The sequence below is a fragment of the Neoarius graeffei genome, chromosome 21 (genome assembly GCF_027579695.1).
Source record: "Neoarius graeffei isolate fNeoGra1 chromosome 21, fNeoGra1.pri, whole genome shotgun sequence".
NCBI classification, from domain to species: domain Eukaryota; kingdom Metazoa; phylum Chordata; class Actinopteri; order Siluriformes; family Ariidae; genus Neoarius; species Neoarius graeffei.
In genome coordinates, this window is record NC_083589.1 from 9,896,644 (window position 1) to 9,918,154 (window position 21,511).

General features: G+C 44.9%; 1 protein-coding gene and 1 long non-coding RNA gene across 5 annotated transcripts in view; one reads left to right on the forward strand and one right to left on the reverse strand.

The window, feature by feature from the left end:
* Positions 1–12,817, reverse strand: part of atxn7l1 (ataxin 7-like 1) — a 69,449-nt gene extending 56,632 nt beyond the window's left edge. For 2 of the 4 annotated variants that reach the window (XM_060903835.1, XM_060903838.1), the window contains exon 1: positions 12,630–12,817. The gene's annotated coding sequence lies outside the window, so the exon portion shown is untranslated. Of the gene's footprint in view, positions 1–10,020; positions 10,126–12,629 lie in introns of all 4 variants that reach the window. The other 2 variants (XM_060903836.1, XM_060903837.1) reach the window with 2 other exon arrangements.
* LOC132870222 (uncharacterized) overlaps positions 12,249–21,511 on the forward strand; it is a 35,478-nt gene continuing 26,215 nt past the window's right edge. The window contains exon 1 of the long non-coding RNA XR_009651085.1: positions 12,249–13,004. This is a non-coding gene — a long non-coding RNA (uncharacterized LOC132870222). The remainder of the gene's footprint in view (positions 13,005–21,511) is intronic.

Sequence of the window (21,511 nt, forward strand, 5' to 3'; positions counted from 1 at the left end):
GAATACCTCAAAGATGCCCTGGTCTCTGGGTTTATTCGACCCTCCACTTCACCTGCTGGAGCCGGCTTCTTCTTTGTCGGCAAGAAGGATGGGGGGCTCCGACCATGTATTGATTACAGGGGCCTGAATAAGATCACTGTGCGCAACCGATATCCCCTTCCGCTGATGTCCACAGCTTTCGACCTGCTCCAAGGCGCCACCGTCTTCACCAAGTTGGACCTACGGAACGCATACCACCTCATCCGTATCCGACAGGGAGACGAGTGGAAGACTGCCTTTAACACCCCGTCTGGGCACTACGAATACCAGGTGATGCCCTTCGGACTCACCAACGCACCAGCTGTTTTTCAGGCCCTAATCAACGACGTCTTAAGGGACATGATTAACCTATACGTTTTTGTCTACCTCGACGACATCCTTATCTTTTCCAAGACCGTGCAGGAGCACCGCCACCATGTCCGCCAGGTTCTCCAGAGGCTGCTACAGAACAATCTGTTCGCCAAGGCCCAGAAATGCGAATTTCATGTTCCCGAGGTCTCCTTTCTGGGATTTATTGTACGGACAGGCCAACTCCAAATGGACCCTGCCAAGACCCTGGCCGTCCGGGATTGGCCTACTCCCAAGTCCGTTAAGGAGGTTCAGCGGTTCTTAGGATTCGCTAACTTCTACCGCAAGTTCATCAGGAACTTCAGTTCTGTGGCAGCACCCATGTCAGACCTCACCAAAGGGACAGGTGGATCTTATGGCTGGTCTCCTCAGGCAGAAAAGGCGTTCAAAGACCTCAAGGACCGCTTCTGCACGGCACCCATTCTGGTTCTCCCGGACACCTCCCAACCATTCATCGTGGAGGTGGACGCCTCGGACAGTGGTGTCGGCGCGGTGCTCTCTCAACGTTCGGAAGGAAAGCTGCACCCCTGCGCTTACTTCTCCCACCGCCTGAGTCCTGCTGAGTCCCGGTACGATGTGGGGGATCGAGAACTGCTAGCGGTCAAACTGGCCCTTGAGGAGTGGAGGCACTGGCTGGAGGGAGCACAACATCCATTCCTGGTTTGGACTGACCACAAGAACCTGGAGTACCTCCAGCAAGCCAAGAGACTGAACCCTCGACAGGCTAGGTGGGCCCTGTTTTTCAGTCGGTTTGACTTCACCCTCTCATACCGCCCCGGCTCCAAGAACACCAAACCTGACGCACTGTCCAGACTGTTCTCTGCCACTAACAGGGAGAATGAAGTCGGGCCTATTATCCCTGTGTCCCGGATTGTGGCCCCTGTCCGCTGGGGTATTGAGGAGGCTGTCCGACGAGCCCAACGCCAGGACCCCGGTCCTGGGACGGGGCCACCAGGCCTCTTGTACGTCCCACATCAAGCCCGGGCCAAGGTTCTCCAGTGGGGTCACTCTTCCCCTCTCACCGCCCACCCGGGAGCTCGGAGGACCCTGGACTTCCTGAAAAGACACTTCTGGTGGCCTAACATGGAGAAGGAAGTAAGGTCATTTGTCCTGTCCTGTGAGGTTTGCACCAGAACCAAGAACCCACGACAGCGTCCCCAGGGTCTCCTGCATCCTCTGACCATTCCCCGGCGTCCCTGGTCCCACGTGGCAGTCGACTTTATCACGGGTCTCCCTGAGTCACAAGGTAACACGGTCATTTTGGTCTTAGTTGACAGATTCTCCAAGGCCTGCCGCTTCATACCACTGTGCAAACTCCCCTCTGCTCTTGAAACTGCGAAACTTTTGTTTAATCATGTCTTCCGAGTCTTTGGTCTTCCACAGGACATCGTCTCAGACCGAGGGCCCCAGTTCTCCTCCCGAGTGTGGCACGGGTTCTGCAAGGTCATCGGAGCCACTGCCAGCCTCTCCTCTGGGTTTCACCCACAGTCCAATGGTCAGACGGAGAGGCTCAACCAGGACCTGGAAACCACCCTGCGAGGCCTGGCTATGGATAACCCGACATCGTGGAGCACCTGGCTGCCATGGGCGGAGTACGCCCACAACACCCTGCAGTCATCGGCCACCAAGCTGTCGCCATTCCAGTGCCAATTCGGGTTCCAGCCACCTCTGTTCCCGGACCAGGAGGAGGACGCGGGGGTGCCCTCGGTCAACCAATATGTGAGACGGTGTCGCAAGACCTGGAGCAAGGTCAGGAAGACCCTCATACAGACCTCCAGAACCAACCAGACTCAGGCCAACCGCCATAGAAGACCTGCACACGCTTTCCGCCCTGGGCAGCGTGTTTGGCTGTCCACTAAGGACCTTCCACTGCGGGTGGAGAACCGCAAGCTTGCTCCTCGCTACATTGGCCCCTTCAAGGTGGTGCGCAGGGTGAACCCTGTCTCCTACCGGCTCCAGTTGCCCCGGACTCTGAGGATCAACCCCACTTTCCATGTTTCCCTGTTACGGCCCGTACTGACGTCTACGTATGCCCCTGCCCCTAGGAACCCCCCACCCCCCCGCATCTTCCAGGGGCAGACTGTGTTCACTGTGAATCGCCTGCTTGACTCCCGCCGGGTCCGCGGCGGGTTGCAATATCTGGTGGACTGGGAGGGCTATGGTCCTGAGGAGCGCTGCTGGGTTCCTGCTCGGGATGTCCTTGATAAAGAACTATGTCGGGACTTCCATTCGGCCCATCCGGATCGCCCTGGGAACGTCAGGAGACGCTCCTAGAGGGGGGGGTCCTGTTAGGACTAGGACTGTTTTGGCCTCTAGAGGCCGCTGTTATTTCCTTTTCATGTCGTGTTCATTTTGGCCTCTAGAGGCCGCCACTGTTCCTGTGTTTTGAGTTTGTGTTAATTGCCTAATTATCTTCACCTGTGTCCTTAATTAGTTTGTCTATTTATACCCCTGAGTTCAGTCCTCTTGTCACGGAGTCTTTGTGCTGTTATGTTTATCTCCAGTTTCCTTTGTACTGTGTTTTTTGATCTTCTTAGCTTTTGAATTTTTGCACTTTGCTTTTCTTTTGGATTATACTCTTTGGTTTTTTTTTGTCTTTTGTTTTGCCCTGTATATAGTGTATATAGTTTAAATAAACCTTTTGATTATTTTTCTACTTCCGCCTCACGCCTCTGCATTTGAGTCATCCCCCTGGTGGCCTAGTGGGGGTTTGCTGGATTATCACACCAACGAACCAGGTTCGAATCCCAGCAAAACCCTAACAGATCCAGCAGAGTAATGTCTTTTCTTCTCACTTTCCGTTACTGTAGTCGGTCTTTCACGTTTCATTCGCACACTCACATCCTCCATTTTTCTCTCCTGTTTCAAATTTGTATCCCACAATGCCTTGCGCAAAAGGGGAAAGCCCACCACATGATGTGATGCATGACATAGTATCTTGAATTGGGTCATGGTGAAGCAGGAAAAAATAGTGGCGAATTTAGTGCCACGTGGATCTAAATATATTAATTGTTCGATTAGAATAAGATTGGAAGTCTGTGATTCGAATTCAGTAGCTTTTGGTCTACTAAAAAAATAATTGGGTGTCAGGGAATGTTTTTTTTTATGACCTACACTTGAAAAATCTGAAAGGCGGTCTACCTTTAAAAAGCATGAAAATGCTTCAAAACTGCCTCCCTTCCAGCCGTAAACTCATCACTACTGCTGAAATATTAAAAGGTGGTGATGTGTTCTGGTCAGCATGCAGTCATGTCCATTGATTATCTGGACCTCTCTGAGAGCAGAATCTGATGTTTCTGAACAGACCCAAGTCTGAGCTGAATACTGCCCATGTGGAGCATATCGAGTCCCTGAACAGTGACCCAATGCCTCCAGGAGTACTCAGATCAATCGCCACATGCCGAAACATTTTAAACAATTAAGAATAATTTATGTCAAATAAACAGTCTAATATTTTTTAATGCCCAAGAAACTACCATGAATGTTCTCGACACCTGTATCCTTACTGTGGATGATGATCTCAGAAACACGATCAGCTGAACACTTCCCTCGCTCACATCACTTCGCTCCCAAATACACTAACTTTCTCACACAGAGACAAAAGTGACATTTCAGCAGGATGATCTGAATTCATAACAGTACAATAAATCTTGAATGATTAGTGACTTTACTACCTGACGTTCACACTCTCGGAGTCAGTACTCAGTCTGAGAAAATCTCTCTTCTAAACAAATTAATCTGATTACTATTTTGGGATCTGAGCTAAAAAAAAAACAACATCTACAGTGGTGCTTGAAAGTTTGCAAACCCTTTAGAATTTTCTATATTTCTGCATAAACATGACCTAAAACATCATCAGATTTTCACACAAGTCCGGAAAGTAGATAAAGAGAACCCAGTTAAACAAATGAGACAAAAATATTATACTTGGTCATTTATTTATTGAGGAAAATGATCCAATATTGTATATCTGTGAGTGGCAAAAGTATGTGAACCTCTAGGATTAGCAGTTAATTTTAAGGTGAAATTAGAGTCATGTGATTTCAACCAATGGGATGACAAATCAGGTGTGAGTGGGCACCCTGCTTTATTTGAAGAACAGGGATCTATCAAATTCTGATCTTCACATCACATGTTTGTGGAAGTGTATCATGGCACGAACAAAGGGGATTTCTGAGGAGCTCAGAAAAAGCGTTGTTGATGCTCATCAGGCTGGAAAAGGTTACAAAACCATCTCTAAAGAGTTTGGACTCCACCAATCCACAGTCCAACAGATTGTGTACAAATGGAGGAAATTCAAGACCATTGTTACCCTCCCCAGGAGTGGTCGACCAACAAAGATCACTCCAAGATCAAGGCATGTAACAGTCGGCAAGGTCACAAAGGACCCCAGGGTAACTTCTAAGCAACTGAAGGCCTCTCTCACATTGACTAATGTTAAATGTTCATGAGTCCACCATCAGGAGAACACTGAACAACAATGGTGTGCATGGCAGGGTTGCAAGGAGAAAGCCACTGCTCTCCAAAAAGAACATTGCTGCTCATCTGCAGTTTGCTAAAGATCACGTGGACAAGCCAGAAGGCTATTGGAAAAATGTTTTGTGGACGGATGAGACCAAAATAGAACTTGTTGGTTTAAATGAGAAGCGTTATGTTTGGAGAAAGGAAAACACTGCATTCCAACATAAAAACCTTATTCCATCTGTGAAACATGGTGGTGGTAGTATCATGGTTTGGGCCTGTTTTGCTGCATCTGGGCCAGGACGGCTTGCCATCATTGATGGAACAATAAATTCTGAATTATACCAGCGAATTCTTAAGGAAAATGTCAGGACATCTGTCCATGAACTGAATCTCAAGAGAAGGTGGGTCATGCTGCAAGACAACGACCCTAAGCACACAAGTCGTTCTACCAAAGAAAGAAAGCACAACTTTATTCATCACACACTTATGAAATTTCCTCTCTGCATTTAACCCACCTGAAGCAGTGAACACACACATGCACACACGTGAGCAATGAGCACACACACATACCCAGAGCAGTGGGCAGCCCAGGGAGCAGTTGGGAGTTAGGTGCCTTGCTCAAGGGCACCTCAGCCCAAGGCCGTCCCATATTAACCTAACCGCATGTCTTTGGACTGTGGGGGAAACCGGAGCACCCGGAGGAAACCTACGCAGACACGGGGAGAACATGCAAACTCCACACAGAAAGGCCCTCACCGGCCGTTGGGTTTGAACCCAGAACCTTCTTGCTGTGAGGCGCCCGTGCTAACCACTTACACCACCGTGCCGCCCAAAGAACGCTTAATGTTTTGGAATGGCCAAGTCAAAGTCCTGATCTTAATCCAATCGAAATGTTGTGGAAGGACCTGAAGCGAGCAGTTCATGTGAGGAAACCCACCAACATCCCAGAGTTGAAGCTGTTCTGTACGGAGGAATGGGCTAAAATTCCTCCAAGCCGGTGTGCAGGACTGATCAACAGTTACCGCAAACGTTTAGTTGCAGTTATTGCTGCACAAGGGGGTCACACCAGATACTGAAAGCAAAGGTTCACATACTTTTGCCACTCACAGATATGTAATACTGGATCATTTTCCTCAATAAATAAATGACCAAGTATAATATTTTTGTCTCATTTGTTTAACTGGGTTCTCTTTATCTACTTTTAGGACTTGTGTGAAAATCTGATGCTGTTTTAGGTCATATTTATGCAGAAATATAGAACATTCTAAAGGGTTCACAAACTTTCAAGCACCACTGTATTCCATCAGAATCAGCTGAATTTATTGATGATTATCTGAGTACTGCATGAGGCATCAAATCACTGTTCAGGGACTCGATATGCTTGACATTAGCAGTGTTCAACTAAGACTTGGAAGCTTCTGCTCTCAGAGAGGTCCAGATAATCAGCGGACATGACTGCATGCTGAACAGAACGTGAGGAGGAGTGATGTGAATCCCCTCGCTACACGTGCCGGCCCTCATTATTACACAGCACAGTAAAACCAACACGTTCATTTGCAAAACAGATAACAGCTCTCGCCACAGCTGCCACAACGATGACAAACCCAGATATTAGTATTACTTTTTTTTTGGACAGTGTACCTCAGCTAGGAATGCTTGTGTGCCGTGTGTAATGACTGTTTGCAAACTTGAACAGAAAATGAGAGGGGCTCTGGGAAAGACTCGGACGCAAGCAAGCAGCTGAACAGAGACAAACCCCACTGAGGACCAGCCCACAAACCGGGACACGCACCGATTCACCCAACGCACGATTCGAGTCACAAGATCAGCGTCACAATTCGATTTTCTCATGATTTTATTGAAAAAAAATTAAATGAAATTTTTAACACAAAGAAATGCAACATTTATTTTTCCGATTTTTTAAAATCAACTTAAACATTCCTTTGGTTAAATAAATCAATCAATCAATAAATAAACCATTTCATTTTCTTAAAGTGTATGTAATGCCTTATTGTAATGCCTTAAAATGAAAATATATAATTAGTAACGACCAAAATGAATTAATAAAGTGGGGTAAAAAAATATTAATTATTTGTTATTTTATTATCAAGCACAAAACTAATCGATAAATCATGGCATCCAGATCCCGGAAAAAGGGCTAATCTGGCATGACGTCACACATGGAACCCCAGTTATCTGGATCATTTAGGTTCATCTGACTCCGTGCTTGTTTACTCACCGAGATTGGATATTGTTGATGGAATCTTACAAAAACAACGATGGGAAAGCGCTGAGTTGTGTTTGGATGTTCAAATCCATATACAACAGAACATTTGGTTCACGAATTTCCAAGAAATGACACGAAGCTAAAGCGACAGTGGGTCGATTCCCCTATTATCGCCCACTTCATATTTTCTTTCAGTAATTACACTGCCTAAGTGTACATCTTAAAGATTATATTTCTGCGTTTATTGCGGTTCATGTAAATGTTTTCCCGATATTTTGCAGCGGCCAGCTTAGAATAAAAATCTACAAACCAGTCTGTGTTTCCAGTTCTCTCTGGCTGGTGGTGCGCTATTGGCAGTGAGCGGGACCGTCATGAACTGAGTGAACTGGCATCCGTTTCTCATGTTGGGGGCTCGAAAAGATAACCATTTACTCCGGAATATCCTTGATAATCGTCTGCCCCTTCATCCGACATATAAGAATCCCAGTCGCTATCAGAATTCTCTCCAAAACGTGATTCCATATGGAGACTGGGCTAGCCACTGCTGCTGCGCACAGGAACAAAATTGATATCTGAATTGTTACACACGTGACGACACGCACCCCTTCGGGATCTTCTGGTTCAGTCTCGGCAGATTCTGTGAAAATCGACTGATTGTATTGATTTTCCATTAATTTATAGCCTTTTGGATCAGCTATGATTTGAAAACACATGGTCAAATCAATCAACATAATGATTGTTGCTTTGTACAAGGAAAAAAGTGGGGTTTAGGGACATTACACATTTGTTAGGGGTGGAGTAAACCTTTATTTGGGGGGGGTTGTTTGTTTGTTTTTTGTGTTTCATGCGATGGTAAAATTCATATTTTTCAATTTAATTAAAATGGCTTTAAAAAGTAACTTCTAAAAATCACAGATCACAAAAACACAAACCGTGACCGTGAAATATTTTATGACCTCATCTCATCTCATCATCTCTTGCCGCTTTATCCTTCTACAGGGTCGCAGGCAAGCTGGAGCCTATCCCAGCTGACTACGGGCGAAAGGCGGGGTACACCCTGGACAAGTCGCCAGGTCATCACAGGGCTGACACATAGACACAGACGACCATTCACACTCACATTCACACCTACGGTCAATTTAGAGTCACCAGTTAACCTAACCTGCATGTCTTTGGACTGTGGGGGAAACCGGAGCACCCGGAGCAAACCCACGCGGACACGGGGAGAACATGCAAACTCCGCACAGAAAGGCCCTCGCCGGCCACGGGGCTCGAACCCAGACCTTCTTGCTGTGAGGCGACAGCGCTAACCACTACACCACCGTGCCGCCCCTATTTTATGACCTCTTGTTAAAAAAAAATTAAATAAAAAAAAACAACCCTGTGTGTGTGTATGTGTGTGAGCCTGACTGGCCACAGAAACCAGAAACTAAAACTACCAGGGTGTAAAATCTGGGGGACGTAAACCAGCATCTCAGATATTACTGGGAGAGCCACCTTTCCTGTGATTGGGCGTGGTTTCAGCAGACACGCCCCCGGCATCTCAGAGCAGAGTACACACTGCTTATTATTTCACGATTCTGTAAAATAGTTGCGATTAATGAACAGAAAAATAGTCCTAAGTGGCAGCCCTGATGGTATTATTTTAAAGTGCACAGTGCTTGGATGAGTTCGGTTTGTGGATCAGTACTTTTGAACATTTTCAGCACGTTTTAACAACACTGGGATCACAACGATCACCGTCATCAGGCATCACTATAATCAGGGTATTAAACGTTCTTACGGTTACGTCTCTAACAAAAACACATCAGCATCACCACATACACTCACATGTCTCTTTCTTTCTCACACACACACACACACACACACACACCCATCAGCTGCATGTTTACATCCAGTCGGAAAACTGCAGGAAGACAACCACTAGCTAGGCCTAGCTCTGCTCCAGTACACACACACACACACACACACACACCAAAAGCAGCATCTCCTCCACCAGCAGCTGGCAAGAATAAAACAAAAATGGAGAGAATCAAAGAGAGGAAAGAAAAATAGAACACCATGTCTTACAAACTGGGGGTGTTTCCAGTTGAAGGTCTGTGTGTGTGTGTGTGTGTGTGTGAGCTGCAGCTCTGCAGTTGAGTAGTCGGGAGTCACTGACCCCTGCTGTGCCCTGAGAGTCTGGCAGTTGCATTGTGCCTCACTCCTGTCTCAGACTGGGGAGGAGCTAAGGTGCTGGGACACACACACACACACACACACACATACCCTTTCCACAACTGCCCCTCCTCAGGAGAGCTCCAGCCAGCAGGGGGCACAATCTCAACGGCTCTCTGTGGAAAGTTTCCACGTGTGTCACCACCTCCTGCGCAGCCATCATCACTCTGCCAGCGCAGGGCACCAGACCCCAGACAGATGAGAGTCAAGCAGAAAAAAAAAAAACGAACGTAAACAGCAATCTGCTGACGGAAGAAACGCTGTCGAGCTCTCGCGCTCTTTTGAAGCCACGAAACTCAACCAGGGCCTGAAACCTTCCAATGATCTGATGTCCACCGTCCCATAAAAGCGGTACAGTTCCACGCTGCCATCACTCGGATGGCAGCTGCTCATGAGAATGAACTCAGACTTCCCCTGAAGGTCTGCATTTGTCCAGGAACTCGAAATAAACTCAAGGCAGCCTCGTCACTATCGAAATAAAGATGGCTCATTATTTAACTGTGTACAGTAAACTCCTGCCTGTTTATTTATTACACCCACACCAAGTGAACACATTCGATTCAAATATTTATCACTCTCTATAAACAAGTCTTTGACTTTCTGCGGTTTAGAATAAATGATGAGAACTACGTAATAAACAAACAGGAAGTTTCAGGAGTAGGAAGCTGTGATTTCCAGCACTGGGACAAAATGGCTGCCGCTTTACTCCATAGACACGGGCTTACCATAATGGATCGGGAAGAGCACGGGTTCAACAACTGGCTCGCAACCATTGCACACAGTGTGAGAGACGTGCTCACAGGCGGTGATCGGACCATACGCGTGCATCTCTATAGGAGAGAAAGAAAAGTCAGGAGTTAGGACACGATACAGCACTGCAGGTTCTGCTGAACAGGAGCTCATCTCTGATTGCACCGAGAGCAGTGCGGGATAGTGGACGGGTTCTGAAAGCACGATGTCAGAGCAGCGAGTTACACCGGAGCCGTCGAACCTGCTGTTTCTGTGAACACGTCCCTTCACTCCATTATTTCTCTTCGTGCATACCGTTTTATTCGTTTTTAAACTCCTCAAAGTACATACACTCAGTAGACTAATTTAAAATCTTGCAGACTTTTATTTTTAACGAACACAACAAATAAACTTTCATTTCAAACACTCGGGCAGCTCGGTTAGGAAAGTCAGACTGGACACGGTACCTGAAAAAAAGGCAGAGTGCCCAATCACTGTTATTCCCAAAGGCCCTTTTTTTGTTCTAAACTCTCTTCTTGGCTATGTACACAATAATGAAAGCGAGTTGTGTATTTCCCAGCTGCTCACCATCAGTGTTTGGTTCTGCCTGTGTTCTTGATAGAAGGTGCAGTGTTGATTGTAAAAGGTTAGTATGAGGTGAGTAAAGAGGACTACTTTCTATCTGCTTGTTCAGCCATGATGTAACGACCGTATAGTAGTTCCAGTGCTGAGCCTCGTCTTCTGAGCACGTCGCAGTATCGTTTAAAAAGCTCTGAGCCCAAAAAAAACTTACCATGAAGGAACTCGTTTACTCGCTTTGAGTACTTATAAATAAAACCTCTCCAAAAAGAAAAATTAAAACGAAGAACAAAGAGGCAAGAGGGTGGAACAAACAGCAGTGATCAGTGACTGGTTGTGGGCGGGACAATGGTGATCACTGATCAGTCAAAAGTGAAAGTCAGGTGTGTGAGTCAAGTGAAGCTGCTTTCTAAACCCGTACGCTGGCCACTGTGACGTGACGTGACCTGGAAAGCTGTATCGAGTTCGAGACACTCACAAATGGGTGCTGGAAAAAAAAAGAAGAAAAAAAAAAGGTCACTGGATTTGTCAGTAGGGTTTTGTTTTTTAATTAAAAGTTGCTAAAGGGGTCTAAAAAATGCTAAATCTAGCAACAGAGTCTCTACGTTAGCAGCGCTGAAGGACGTTTGGCCCCGGAAATGTCTCCTGACATCAGACTTCACAAGTGGATAAGAAATAAATTAGAACAAACTGTACCATACTGATACAACTATCTGTTATACTCAATTGCAAATGTCTTCCAAATAAATAAAATAAAATAAAATTTTAAAAAGGCGGCACGGTGGTGTAGTGGTTAGCGCTGTCGCCTCACAGCAAGAAGGTCCGGCTTCGAGCCCAGCGGCCGGCGAGGGCCTTTCTGTGTGGAGTTTGCATGTTCTCCCCGTGTCCGCGTGGGTTTCCTCCGGGTGCTCCGGTTTCCCCCACAGTCCAAAGACATGCAGGTTAGGTTAACTGGTGACTCTAAATTGAGCGTAGGTGTGAATGTGAGTGTGAATGGTTGTCTGTGTCTATGTGTCAGCCCTGTGATGACCTGGCGACTTGTCCAGGGTGTACCCCGCCTTTCGCCCGTAGTCAGCTGGGATAGGCTCCAGCTTGCCTGCGACCCTGTAGAACAGGATAAAGCGGCTAGAGATAATGAGATGAGAAAATTTTTAAAAGGCGGCACGGTGGTGTAGTGGTTAGCGCTGTCGCCTCACAGCAAGAAGGTCCGGGTTCGAGCCCCGTGGCCGGCGAGGGCCTTTCTGTGCGGAGTTTGCATGTTCTCCCCGTGGGTTTCCTCCGGGTGCTCCGGTTTCCCCCACAGTCCAAAGACATGCAGGTTAGGTTAACTGGTGACTCTAAATTGACCGTAGGTGTGAATGTCTTGCCTGCGATGCTGTAGAACAGGATAAAGCGGCTAGAGATAATGAGATGAGATGAGATTAAACAGTTCTGCATAGCATCAGATAAAATAATCGGGATTGTAAATTGATATACGAAGCAGTCTGTGACGTCATCAGGCGACCTTTCTGAGCGTGCTTGAGCTACCTCGCCCTGAAAACACTCGGTCACGACTGACCTGTGAAGTTCGCAGCGCGCGCGGTGTCAGGAGACAGAAACGCCCACTGCGCTGGCGTGACAACAAATGTCGGAAAGGAGAAAAAAACGTCGTGCTGCTGTTTCCTTGGCGACAGAAGTGCAGTTTACGGCTGAAGCACGCGCAACTTCAGCTAACAGGAGCTAGGTGGCTGTGTCGCCACACACACACACAGAGAGAGAGAGAGAAGGCCACACTCGGACACGCTCGCAGTGGTGTGTGTCACTCAAACAGGGTGAAAGTAAAAGGCAGAAGTGAGTGAGGGTGACATGGCGGCCGCCTGCAGCAGCACGGACAGGGGCGTGTGTGTGAGAGAGAAGCTGCCACTGTGCCCAGGGCTCTGTGTGTGTGTGTGTGTGAGAGAGAGAGAGAGAGAGAGCGGACACGCAGCTACTAGCGCAATCTCAGCTGAAATAAATATATATAATCAATAACAAGTGTAAAACATACGTCAGACGCGGCGAACAGAGCGACGGCGCGCGCCTCCTGTCCCGGGAGCGGAAGTGTGTGGTGGAGGTGAAGACGGGACACCGTTCACCGTCAACGGACCGAGACTTTGTAGTTGGCGAACCAGCGTCGCCATTTCTCTTCCTTCTTGTTGCTTGCTCTCCCCCCCTTTCCTTCACAGCCAGCCGAACCAGAATGGCGAAGCGCGTGACGCAACGCTCGGCCCCGCTCGGCTCTGCTCGGCCCCGCACCGTCCGAGCCCGGGAAAAACACTCCAAACCCGCCGCCGCCGCCACTCGATTCATGTGTTCAAAACCTCACCCGAGTTTACATCTCCAAAAGCCCAACTGCATGTCCATCTACACTATAAGGCCAAAGGTATGTGGACGCCCGAACATCACACCCATATGTGGTTCCTCCTCAAACTGTTCCCAGGAATCTGAAAGCGCACAGTTGTACAGAATGTCTCAGGACACTGGAACTGGCCATCCAGACCAGTTCCAGCATGACAATGCTCCTGTGCACAAAGCGAGCTCCAGGAAAACATGGTGTGGGACTGAACTGAACACCTTTGGGATGATCTGATCTCACTAATGAACACACATCCCCATAGTCATACCCCAAAATCTAGTGGAAAGCCTTCCCAGAAGAGAAGAGCGGAGCTCATTATAACAGCAACTCTATATTAATGCCATGCCTTTGGAACAGGACGTTCAACAAGCATATAGTATCGCATGTCTTTCTAATAATCAGAATTATAGCAGAGATTTAGGTTCCTTAGACTTGACAATTAATATAGAGAACATTTTTTTTTTAAAAGGGGGGGAGGGGGTTAAAAAATTTATTTTTATTTATATATATATATATATATACACACACACTACCGTTCGAAAGTTTGGGGTCACCCAGACAATTTTGTGTTTTCCATGAAAAGTCACACTTTTATTTACCACCATAAGTTGTAAAATGAATAGAAAATATAGACCCCTTTCACTGACGTCACCCGAAACCAGAAGTAAACAGGCCCTGCGCCATTTTGGAAGACCAACAAACTCGTGATTGGGGGGAAATAACGGCAGCGGTATGTGAACCCACGAGAATAAAGTGGAGTGGCAAACGACTTAAACAAACAAATCTGAGCTGTTTTATTTATGATTTATTGGCCCAACAGTAGACTTGAAAGAAACCTGTGTGAGACTTGGCAAAAAACTGTGGATATAATGGATAAGTCTGCATGATCTGCGGACACTTTGAGGTAAGCAAACGCAAGAAATTCAGATTTAAAACATGCTAAATTGGCCCCAAGTTGATAACTGTATGAGGAGCAAGCCTCCCAGACTTCTACAATTTAATAATAATAATAATTTAGGATGGTTTGGGGCTTGCTCGCTGCTGCCAGGTTGGTTGTTGAGTAGCCTGACTGTTTTTTTTTTTTCTTGCATGTGGTATCATTGTTGACGCGAGGTTGTTTTTTGAACATGCCAATGTGGACACGATTTCCCCTGATGAGTTATGACTTCAGACGCGATGCGTGTGTGGAGTCCGCGTGATATGTGCGTAAGATAGGCTTCTCATGTGTTTGGAGATCCGTGTTCCGAGGCAAGCGCCCCCCCCCCCCGAAAAAAGGAACCCCCCGAAAATATCGGCATAGTTCAAACACTGAGTGTAGGCACTGGGTGTAAACAACAAATAGTTTACAATGTCTGGGTAGCAAACAGATGGCAGAATTGGTGTCAGGTCCTCCTTATGTTTCCATTCTCCCTTGCTGCGAGTCTTATCATATGGGTCAAACCCATCAATCACAGCCAGTTTCTCCACATACCGTGCTCTTTCTGCAGCTGGTAATGTACTCACATAACCCGAATTATCATCCATCATGTCACTTTACTCTCGCTCGTACTTTGTTTCATATTGTGAGTGCATGTACTTGGTCTTCCAATATGGCGCCTAACAAAATCTCGCGGCGCGGTGACGTCATGTGAAAGGGGTCTATAGTCAAGACATTTTTCTGGCCATTTTGAGCATTTAATCGACCCCACAAATGTGATGCTCCAGAAACTCAATCTGCTCAAAGGAAGGTCAGTTTTATAGCTTCTCTAAAGAGCTAAACTGTTTTCAGCTGTGCTAACATGATTGTACAAGGGTTTTCTAATCATCCATTAGCCTTCTGAGGCAATGAGCAAACACATTGTACCATTAGAACACTGGAGTGAGAGTTGCTGGAAATGGGCCTCTATACACCTATGGAGATATTGCACCAAAAACCAGACATTTGCAGCTAGAATAGTCATTTACCACATTAGCAATGTATAGAGTGGATTTCTGATTAGTTTAAAGTGATCTTCATTGAAAAGAACAGTGCTTTTCTTTCAAAAATAAGGAAATTTCAAAGTGACCCCAAACTTTTGAACGGTAGTGTGTGTGTGTGTGTATATATATATATATATATATATATATATATATATATATATATATATTAGGGTGCATCAGTTGCCCTCACTTTCATAAAATCTGATGCATTTTTGTTTGGGTGTTCCTTTTCACCAATAAAGACATCCTGTAAAATTTTTTGACCATATTCAAAAGTCTAATGGTGGCACCATGAGGTTCGTTTTTGCCAAAAAACACTTATTTTATGTTTTCGCGTAAGGTTTGAATCACAATGTTGGACTCCATTTATTGATTTCTTGTGACCCAGAGATCATGTTAAGAACCTTTGCAAGGGATCGAGAAGCATTAATGTGATTCATAATACATTTGTATTGTTTAAAAGTAGTTGAACAATGATTCAATGAACAGCTAAAACTCAAACTGTGCTTGATAATATATTTAGAATATGTACTAAAAATGTGTATCGAAGATATTTGGTATACTCTATAAGGTGCCATAATGTTTCATGAAAAGTGATCGAAATTTTGTCATAAAAGTCATAAAATAGCAGCTTTTCAATAACTTTGAGCTCCTGGTGCTACCATTAAACTTTTGAATTTTGTCAAAATATTTCACCCAGTGTGTTTTCTTACCAAAAGGAACATAAAAACAAAAATGCATCATGATCGGAGGAACTTTTCATTTTTAGGGGGCAACTGATGCACCCTTATATATAATATCCAATATGTTTTTGCTATAGGGAGGGAAAGTGAATACTGTTGTAAAAATCCCATAGACAGGGGCGTAGCCATCATTTTAGAAGTGAGGGGGACAAATTGTTCAGAGGTCTGTTGAGTGATTTATCATCCTCTCGCATTCAATTGCACTTCTCCTTAGCAGCTAAAGAACCACATAACCACAAACAGCACAGCACCAGGGAACCGACTTTAGTTCTTTAAAATGATATACTATCAAAATCTAAAGTCAAAATCTGTAAAGTAAAATTTATAAATAGAATTAAGAATAGCAGTAGTGACATAGCTAGTTATATTCTCTTCTCACCTGTGACCCTGCATAATCATCCCTGTTGGCCTCTGGTCCACTGTCTCCTCTCTCACCCTGCTCTTTCTATTGTGGCAATAAAGATTAAAAAATATGTGGAAAGCAACATTTTGAAATAGAATTAGGAATACAGTAATAATAATCAGCAAATTCATGTACTTTAAACTTTAACTACCACAAAAATAAATTAAATCTTTACAAAAATAAGTCAAAGGAACACGCATACATTTTATATTCTTATTTTCTACCCAGAAGTGAGTAATCTTAGAGTAGCCAAAATAGTAACGTTACTCAAGTAAGAGTATTGTTACTTTAGAATAATATTACTCAAGTAAAAGTAAAACGTATTTTGCAACAAAACAACTCTTAAGAGTACAATTTATCCAAAAAGTTACTCAAGTAAATGTAACGGAGTAAATGTAACTAGTTACTACCGCCTCTAAGTTAGCTAGCTAGCTTAACTGACTAAATTTGCATCTATTTGTCATCTTTTAGCTAAACATTATCTACATTCAACAGCATTACTCAACTTACACGGTTTCTTTGGAAAAAACTGTCTAAAGTCTTTAGCCTCTTGGCTGATTTGCTGAACATACAGAAGCGCTGCCCAGATCTGAATCACACCAAAGATACTCATACAATATTTTCTAAAGCGTCTCTGATCACATACAACAGCAGTGTTTGTTTGCTGCCTTAGCTCTGCCTGCTCATGATGCGTTTAGAAGCGGCTCGGAAAAACGCGTTTCCACTTGTTAAAAAGGAATTGAGTGGTTGTAATGGCTGTAAAAAGTGCGGGGGACAGAGGGCACAAATACGGGAAGTGCGGGGGACATGTCCCCCCCGTCCGCTACGCCCATGCCCATAGACCCGATTTTTAAAAAAAATCCCACGAAGTTATGACGTGGAACTTGTCCACCCCCCAAAAATATGTTGTATATGTTGGGATTATCTACTAACTGTGAAAGTATCAGGTGAAATTTCGCTGTCTTTTAAAAGATCGAAATTGCACCTAACCTGTCAGAAACGGACTACAACCAAACTGTCTAGTCAGAGTCGCTCATAGTACGTCAGCAGTAGGCTTAGGCTACATCCACACGACAACGGCAACGAGATGTTATTTAAAAAAAATATCGCGTCCACATGGGCAACGATCAGTAAAATATCAGGTCCATATGGCAATGCTTGCTGAAAACGATGCAATACACATGCCACACCTCTAGGGGCGCTGTAAGACGGTCCCTTCGGAGACACCAGAACAATAGAAGAAGGACGCATGCGCATAAACTATTATGCGCGAGACTTCATATTAGCCACAAAGTCAGAAAAATCTGTTCGTAAAATTACATTATAATGACCAAATACAATGAAAAGTATTTTTCCAGTCTCACATGTGATCTCGTTTGGACGGTAAACCTGTTGGTACAGTTAAACGCAGCACATGAATGAGGCATCTTTATTCTCCGCTTTGACCCATCCAATATGGCGGCGAGGATGACGTATGATTCTACGCGGAAGGCGGCATCTTTAATGGTCCGGAATAAATTGAATGCTACACGTTGATGGATTAATTTGTTCTTCTACGCCCTTTTTGAGGAATGTATTGTAGGACTTAAACCAACATCTGAAGAGGTGAGATCGCTCCTTTTTTTCCCTATTTTTGCTGGTGGGATTGACTCTGCCCTAAGGGCTATTCTCTCTCTCTCTCTCTCTCTCTCTCTCTCTCTCTCTCTCTCTCTCACTTTGCACCATTACACAATAAATATTCACAGTAAAAATATTTTGTAAGCGCATTTCATGAACCAAGTTATAGGATTTGTTGACAACTCGCATCAAGTTCGTTACACTTCTACCCGGCGTGAAGCACTCACAGTCATGTGGTTGTGACGTCATCGTAAACAAATCCGTTCTACTCATCCAGACGACTTTGCAACGGCAACGTTGCCAGATCTTTCCACTCTGGAACCCGTTCTCAAAAGATTGCGTTTTGGGACACCCAAAACGCCGGTGCCGTGTGGACGCCAGGCCGAAATGATAAACAATTGTATCGGATTCACCTGAATCCGTTGCCGTGTGGACAGGGCCTTGGCCCTTACGAGTGCTGACAGCTCTCCCTGTGAATAGCAGCAGTTGACTACATGCCCTGATCTGTAATGGTTATCCCCACGAGGGATGCATTTCTTATTGGTACAGAAATACTCCGCGAACTACACTATACAAATCGGCATGTTGATGTAGACTACTCACCGGCCGCTACCTGCTACAGATTTGGAAAGACGCTAGACTTACGGTGACATCAAATACGAGACGTCGGGTCCATGTAGTCTTTGATCAGCTTATTAAAAAAAACATTCAAAACAATTCAGATCGGTGGAAAAAATAAAGTATGATCACCAGGATCGATAGAGCTGCCCGACATGCACAACATGTTTCTGCTCTCCCTCTCCCTCCTTTTTTTCCCTGCTTGTGCTTCTGTGTCTTGTCTCGTCTGCTGTACTTTTTGAAGAGACTCTTCCTGCATTACTTTCTAAACTAAAAAAGCATGGAATTGATAAACTGGTCTCCTAACAAAATTGACACAGTTTTCTTGACGAGAAGTTTGGGTTCGGGGGAACCTGTTTGTCCTGCCGGAACATTTGCGGCTGGTTACACGATGGACGCGTGGGAGTGGTGGCGGGTCGTGTGCCTGGCGATTCTTTCTGTGGAGGGCATGGAAGATATATACCTATCCAGAACCATGATTACAGGACTTTTGCTGATTGGATTAGGCATTGCCCTGGTATATCGAGGAAATCAGACAACCGTGACAGCTGTTCAAAGCCCCACAAAGCTGCCCGATATGATTGGAGTGGTGGGCAAAGCTGTTGGCACTTGGACTGTGGACATTCAGAACTTTAACCACAAAATGGTTGTTATCTCGGAGCAGCTTTCAGCTTTGCAAGGGATACGTTTTTCGGAGATCAATTTGAATAGAACGGATGGAATGGACAGATATGGACGAGCAGTGAGGACGTGCAAAGCCTGCGTCTGGAAAGACCAAACAATTCATATCTTATCGACATTCGGCGCCCTGAGACAGAACCGGCCTTGGTTCAGGCCGTTGCTGAGAAAACATTTCCCCCTGAAGGTCACTGCCGGGAGACACTCTCATTCCTCGCATTCCTCTCTCACTCTCCGCGGTCACCATTTTTACCCCCAGTGTGACAAGCGGGTGCGTGACCAGTGCCTTCATGGTTGCAGGAGCGGACGGCTGCTTGCTTGCGCTGGATTACCTCCCCCCTCCCCCCCTTACCCCTGATTTCCCCCCCTCAAGTCCCGTGTTTAAAGTGTACCTGTGTTGTAGTTGTGCTTATGCAAAGGTTTTTTTCAAATGTTCCCACACTGTACTCCTGACAGGAGCATAGTGTGTGTGTGTGGGGGGGTGTTCTTTTTTTTTTCCTTATCTCTCCTCATGTTGTGTTTCCTTTTTATCTTTATCCCTGTCTTCCTGTCCTGTCTACCCTATGTCAATTGTATGTTGTATATGTACGGACAGGTTGATGGCTAATTTTGCTGGTACATGTGACTAGTGACAATAAAGGGCATCATCAAAATCAAAAAACATATGGAAGCCATTGTCTTAACTTTGAAGTGTAACCCGAAATGTAATTTTTTGAAAAGATATTCCCATTAATTTTGCTATAGAGGTTCGAACGCATCCAGTAGGGGGCGATGAGATTACTTTCCCTCCCTATGAAGACATACAGTGGTGCTTGGAAGTTTGTGAACTCTTTAGAAATGTCTATATTTCTGCATAAATATGACCTAAAACATCAGATTTTCACACAAGTCCTAAAAGTAAAGAGAACCCAATTAAAGAAATGAGACAAAAATATTATACTTATTTATTTATTTATTTATTTATTTATTTATTGAGGAAACTGATCCAATATTACATATCTGTGAGTGGCAAAAGTATGTGAAACTTTGCTTTCAGTATCTGGTGTGACCCCCCCCCCCACCTTGTGCAGCAATAACTGCAACTAAACGTTTCCAGTAACTGTTGATCAGTCCTGCACACCGGCTTGGAGGAATTTTAGCCCATTCCTCCGTACAGAACAGCTTCAACTCTGGGATGTTGGTGGGTTTCCTCACATAAACTGCTCGGTTCAGGTCCTTCCACAACATTTCCATTGGATTAAGGTCAGGACTTTGACTTGGCCATTCCAGAACATTAACTTTATTCTTCTTTAACCATTCTTTGGTAGAACAACTTGTGTGCTTAGGGTTGTTGTCTTGCTGCATGACCCGCTTTCTCTTGAGATTCAGTTCATGGACAGATGTCCTGACATTTTCCTTTAGAATTCTCTGGTATAATTCAGAATTCATTGTTCCATCAATGATGGCAAGCCGTCCTGGCCCAGATGCAGCAAAACAGGCCCCAGCCATGATACTACCACCACCATGTTTCACAGATGGGAAAAGGTTCTTATGCTGGAATCCAGTGCTTTCCTTTCTCCAAACATAACGCTTCTCATTTAAACCAAAAAGTTCTATTTTGGTCTCATCTGTCCACAAAACATTTTTCCAATAGCCTTCTGGCTTGTCCACATGATCTTTAGCAAACTGCAGACGAGCAGCAGTGTTCTTTTTGGAGAGCAGTGGCTTTCTCTTTGCAACCCTGCCATGCACACCATTGTTGTTCAGTGTTCTCCTGATGGTGGACTCATGAACATTAGCCAATGTGAGAGAGGCCTTCAGTTGCTTAGAAATTACTCTGGGGTCCTTTGTGACCCCATCGACCACTCCTGGGGAGGGTAACAATGGTCTTGAATTTCCTCCATTTGTACACAATCTGTCTGACTGTGGATTGGTGGAGTCCAAACTCTTTAGAGATGGTTTTGTAACCTTTTCCAGCCTGATGAGCATCAACAACGCTTTTCTGAGGTCCTCAGACATCTCCTTTGTTCGTGCCATGATGCACTTCCATGATACATGTGTTGTGAAGATCAGACTTTGATAGATCCCTGTTCTTTAAATAAAACAGGGTGCCCACTCACACCTGATTGTCATCCCATTGATTGAAAACACCTGACTCTAATTTCACCTTCAAGTTAACTGCTAATCCTAGAAGTTCACATACTTTTGCCACTCACAGATACCGTATGTAATATTTTCCTCAATAAATAAATGACCAAGTATAATATTTTTGTCTCATTTGTTTAACTGGGTTCTCTTTATCTACTTTTAGGACTTGTGTGAAAATCTGATGATGTTTTAGGTCACGTTTATGCAGAAATATAGAAAATTCTAAAGGGTTCACAAACTTTAAAGCACCACTGTATTCAAGATGATCAGATTAATGAATCCATCAATCTGCTGCTGCTGTAAAAAGACCAGTGTTTGAAATAAAGCTCAAGCTCTCTTGCTGGAATATTGGGGCTTTCTCTTTAACAAAAATGTTTTGTTTGTTCCCA